The sequence below is a fragment of the Galeopterus variegatus genome, unplaced genomic scaffold (genome assembly GCF_000696425.1).
Source record: "Galeopterus variegatus unplaced genomic scaffold, G_variegatus-3.0.2 Scaffold4827, whole genome shotgun sequence".
NCBI lineage: Eukaryota > Metazoa > Chordata > Mammalia > Dermoptera > Cynocephalidae > Galeopterus > Galeopterus variegatus.
Window position 1 is genome coordinate 126,044 of NW_007730938.1, and position 6,033 is coordinate 132,076.

Consider the following 6,033-nt stretch of genomic DNA (forward strand, 5'->3'; position numbering starts at 1 on the left):
AGAGATGGGAAAGTAGGAGGTAGTGATGGAGAAATGAGATGCTGGAATTCAGAATTGTAAAGATGTTTCAAGGATTGGTGAATGCAAGGTCTACAGGTATGTTATGGGCTGAATTGTGTCCCCCACACACACCCCCAAATCCATATGTTGAAGCCCTAACCTCCATGAAACTCAACTGTGACTAAATTTGGAGGCAGGGCTCTTAAGGAAGTGACAAAGTTAAAATGAGGTCGATGGGTGCACCCTAACCCAGTCTGACTGGTCCTGGTAAGAAGAGGACATGTGAACACACAGAGAGATATCGGGGGCCCCATGTGAAGAGAAAAGACCACGTGAGGACACAGAGAGAGGGTGGCCACCTGCAAGCCAAGGAGAGAGGCCTCAGGAGAAACAAAGCAAATCTCCCAACACCCTGATCTTGGACTTCTGGCCTTCAGAACTATAAGAAAATAAACGTCTGCTGTCTCAGCCAGCCTGTGGTCTTCCGTCATGGTGGTCCCAGCAAACTGATACAAGAGGTGACCCTGGGAGTGAGTGGCCCAGCTGGGGTAGAGGACAAGATGCTTGGAAGAAATGAACTGAGAGGGCTGGGTATTGGAATGACCACTTACAATGAATATTACAATCAACAATTAAGACAATGGCAATTTTGGACAAAAATGACTACACTTAGAAAACTAGTTGCTAAATACTTTAAGGAATAAGAGGAACTAAGCTTGAGGGAGAGTGGACTGAGGGTGGAAAATGACAGAAATATCCAGCATTGAAATTTACAATTTCTTCAGCCAAGAGTCACCACTCCCCCTCCCATTGGCTTTTGAACAGTGAAGTTTAAAAAATTGAAAATGTTTGATTTGGCTTTCAGTTTTCCTAACCTTGAAGCCACTCTCGTGGACGTTCTAACAGGCACTGAAATGAGGACTGGGAGAGGAGGGAGGGGTAGAACAGGAGAGTCACTGAAGAGGGTCATCGGCTCCCAAAAAACCCAGAAGCAACCTGCGTATTACCAGATGTGTTTGCAAGGTTCTAAGAAGATTTAACTCAGTTGAGATTTCACAAAAAGTTTTTTATTGCCAATATTTTGTACTTTGAAGAGGAGTGACTAAGAATACATTTTGTTAATATTTCCGGAGAGTGGAATCATTGAGTATTTTCAACCTCGTAAAAATGCTGTGGCTTCCAGTAATTTGCAGTGTCAGTGAAGTAAGCCGTCACTTTCAGTCAGAGCCTCCTGCAAAATAATCATGATAAACTGATGTCTGTTGAGTATCTTCTATGTGCCGGACCTTGTGATAGAAGCTTTTACAAGCATTAAAAACAAACAAAAACTAATCCTTAAATGACACTAAGGTGAAAGTATTATTAACTCCATTTTGCATGTATATAAAAAAAAATGGATCTAAGAAAAATTTTTAAAACTTTCCCAGGCACTGGAAGCTAAACACAAGACTTTCATATTCTTTGAACTATTCCACCATGTTCACCCTTGCCTGTATATTTCAATGCATTAACCTCCTCTTCTTCATTGCAAATAGGTTTCAGACTTGGAGATCCTGATTCCTTGGTAGTGGCTGCCTGCAGAGCTGTTTTGAAGGCACACTGGTTTCCGTGCAGGTGGATGAGCTAGATAGATTAGTGATGTCTGCCATGGAGACAGGCCAGGGAAGGGCAACATGCATGGCTAGTAGTTCCCAGACTTGGTTGAGCCACAAACGGTGTCTCTAATGATGGTTTCATGTCACATGTAGTTATGAAGACTTGGGGTGTCGGAGGCATGGGACCAGCTGTCATCTGGAGGACTGTTTGGTAACAGCAACTAAAGTGAATGAAGAGGTTATAACTGGCTAGAAAACTTGACAAAATTGTGAAAAGGGGAGTTGAACAATTTTCTTGTCATTAGTTATCCCATTAATGAAAATAGCTAATAAAATCTCCCCAGATAACTAAAAAAATTGCCTAATTTCATTCCTAAAAAAACTTTTTTAACCTGCTTCTGAAAAAGATATGTGTGCTCATAAATAACATTCTTGAAGCTATTTGCCTCCAGTAAACTCCAAATTTTCTTGCCAAGGAATTTTGACTAAATTGGGATTTTCTTGCTGGTCCTCCAGTAACAGGGAAGGGTCCCTGTGGTGCTCATTGCCTGCTTCTGGCTGTGGCTTCCTGTTCTCAACAGCAGAGCTGAGGAAATCCGCAGGATGCCTGCCACCAGGGGACACAGTGACTCAGGAGGAAACACTCCACCTAAAATAGTCTTGGTATGCAATCTCTGAGTCACTTCAGAATCAGAGTTAATGTATCATCCTGGAATTAATCCCTCAGGTGATGGGAGCGGGAAAGAAGGAAAGGAAGTATTTGAAAGAAATTTATAAAAAAATAGTTTGCCACAAAGACAAAAGTTTAACAGAAGAAAAGGCTATTGTTCAGAGAGAAATTTCATGCTGAGAGTTCAAAGTAGATGAATTGTGATTGCTTCTGTTGACCATGGGCATACAGTACTGGTCTGAGTCCAATTTAGGGACCCACTGGGAATGAACAGTCACTTAAAAACATATTAGAAAAGCAGCAGGAGAATAGCTGTGTGAACAGAAATGGACTGTCAGGATGCAGACCTTCCAATTTTTGTGTTTATAATTTTTTCTCTAGAATTATCTGGCCCAAAATGTCTATAGTGCCAATAGGCTCTAGGTTTATCTCTAATGGTAAACATCTAGCTTTTTGCCTACTGTGGGTGGAAAAGGAGTGTACAGTTGCAATCCAAAGCCCCCCAAGCTATTCATGTGGAATGTCCTCTCAGACCATTGTGTATCCTTCACTCCCCTCCACCTGGCTCCCAGCCTTCTAGAGTCCATTTATGTATTCTGACTCTTCACAGTGAGGGCTGAGGAGGTGTGTTCAGTCATTTATTTTTAAAATGTGTATGGAGCATTGACATGACTATGGAGGCAAAGAATACCAATTCTCTGCCCTCAAGATGCTCAGAGTCTAGTTGGGGAAATCAGAAAATTAAACAACAGATTTGTAATGCAATATGTTGAATAGCCAGTAGATTTAGCCATAAGCCTCTTGAAGGGCACAGGAACTTTGAATGGAGCTGGAGTTCCAGGGAGAGTTCTTGGGAGGCTGGGGACAGAACTGAGTCTTCAAGGTTAAGAAGCAGTCACTGGGTAAACCAAGTCTCAAAATTAAATGTTCACTGGGAGATAAGTGCCATGTCTGAAGCTTGATTGGGTCTTGGTTTGGAAAAAACATGGCAAAACACATTTTGAGAACAATCGGAAAAATATGAATATAGACAATATTAAACAATGTCAGAAGGTTGTTTTTAATTTGGGTGTAATAATGGTGTTATGCAGGAGGTTGCTCTAATTTTTAAGAGATGCATATACCTTATTCTGAAATGGTTTAGCAAAAGAAGAAGGAGAAAGAGGAGGAGAAAGTGCAGCAGGAGAAGGAAAAGAACAGTAGAGAAATGAAGGAAATGTGACAAAATATTAACTGCTGTTGAATTTGAATTCAGATGTTCATTGTACTGGTTTTTCTTCTTTTCTGAATTTGGGGAAATTTTTATTAAAAATAGTTTGAAAAAGGCAGATATTCAGTTGCATGAATGGCAATGCTACCCAAAATTCAGAGCATTCTTTCATTTTGGGAATTCAAGGTAGAAAATAAATGCTCTGTGATGGATTTTGGACGTGACTGGCGCCATTGTGCACACAATAAGCACAAAATAGCCTCTGGCCTAGTCTTCCATTCCAGCACCAAGCCCTTCCCTCCCTTCCCTTTGAGAGAAGCCTCCTCACTTAAACAGAACCCCCTTTTGCTTCCACAAGGACGCAGTTCTCCACCCTGATCCACATTAGCATAATGCCCCTCCTTGATTGTATCCGTCCATATAAGCTCTCCCACCCCCCACATCTAGTGCTGCCTTCCATTTTGAGGGCAGCCCTGGGCTGCCGCCCACTTTGGGCACAACCTGGCAGATTCTTTTCCTTTAATAAAGCTTGAACAGTACCCAGCATCTCGGCTCACTTTCTTTCACTCTGCCCAAACAGTTGATCAGCCTGCACAGAGGCACTGAGTTAGAAAAGACAGTGGCCACTCTGTGACTTGAAGCCAGTCGAGGATGGCTGCGTCCAGCTGCCAGTGTGGGATGTAAGGGATGTGATTGGGAGGGTGGGGAGGGTGAGAGCTCAATGGGTCCTGTGCACATCGGGCTGAGAAATGTGGACTTTGTCCTGAGGAAGTCAGAGACACTGAAGAGGGGAGGGCATTCTAGAGGTTCACTGTGGCTTCAGTTTGAAGGATGAATTAGAATTTGGAAGGTGTGGAACTAAGAGATCAGTCCAGAGACAATGGCAGTAATTCCATCAGAAATAAAGGCCAAATGCTGGTGAGGATGTGGGGCCCCAGAAACTCTCATTCATTGTTGGTGGAAATGCAAAATGGTACAGCCACTTTGTAAAACAGTTTGGCAGTTTCTTACAAAGTTTAACATGCACTGTCTTAGTCCATTTTGTGCTGCTGTATCAGAATACCATAGACTGGGTAGTTTATACAGAACATAAATGTATTGGCTCACAGTTCTGGAGGCTGGGAAGTCTAAGGTCAAAGTGCTGGCAGGTTTGGTACCTGGTGAGGCCATTCTCTTCTTCCAAGATGGTGCCTTGCATGCTGCACCTTTCAGAGGGAAGGGGGGCTGGATCTCACATGGCAGAGGCATAAGGGCCAAGAGGCAAAAGGGGCCAAACTCACCTTTTTATAATGGTATTAATTTCACTCGTGAGGGCAGATCTCCCAAAGGTCCCACCTCCCAACACCACCAAGATAGCAACCAAATTTCAACATGAATTTTATAGGGGACAAACCTTCAAACCACTGCATATACATATCATTCAATCCAGCAATCCCACTCCTAGGTATTTATTCAAGAAAAATGAAAACATAGCCACATAAAGATTTGTGCAGGAATGTTTAGAGAAGCTTTATTCATAATCACCAAAAACTGGAAGTACTGACTAGCAAATGGATACATAAATTGTACATTCATAAGTGGAATTCTAATCAATAAATAAAGAATGAACTACTGATATTACTGCAACATGGATGAATCTCAAAAGCCCTCTGCTGGTGATAGAAGTAAAATCACATACAGTATGATTTCATCCATGTGACATTCTGAAAAAGACAAAGCTGTTGGGATAGAAATCAGATCAGTAGTTACCTGGGGCTGGGGTGGAGAGAGGCATTGACTACCAAAGGCCACATACAACTTTCTGAAGTGATGGAAATACCTTATACAGTGTTTTTATATTGGTGGTGGTTACAAAACTATATGCATTTATCAAAACTGTATACCTACAAAGTGTGGATTTTACTGTATAGAAATTATATCTCAGTATACCTCACTTCAAAAAAAAAGGAAAAATGAATAATAGTACTTGAGAATGGACTCAATACAAAGCAGGGAAAGGAAAAGTGGAAGATGTTTTGATGATCAAGAAAACAGACACACTAATAAAAGAAGCAGACGTGTCAGAGGATGGCACCTGACGCAGCTGGTGTGCTGCTGCGAGAATGGAATGTTGGATTGAGTTACACCAGGGGTGGCTCAGACCACACCGAACATCTTCACTCGTTTTTCATGTTATTACTTCGGGGCCGGACTGCTGGTGTTTTCTCAAAATTCAAATGTTGATGTAATAGTATTCAGTGAGGGAGACTTTAGGAGGTGATTAATCACAAGAGCTTTACCTCATGAATGGAATTAGTGCCCTACAAAAGAGGCTGAAGGGAGCTGCCTTGCCTTTCTGCTGTGTGAGGACATAGAAGGTGCCATCCTTGAAGAAGAGAACAAGCCCTTGCCAGACATTGAATCTGCCAGCGTCTTGATCTTGAACTTCCCGGACTATAAAACTGTGAGCAGCAAATTTCTGTTGTTTATAAATTATCCAGTCTAAGGTATTTTGTTATAGCAGCCCGAATGTAGACAGAGGCCAATTTAGCACAAGTTTGAGGAAAATGTTACTAACT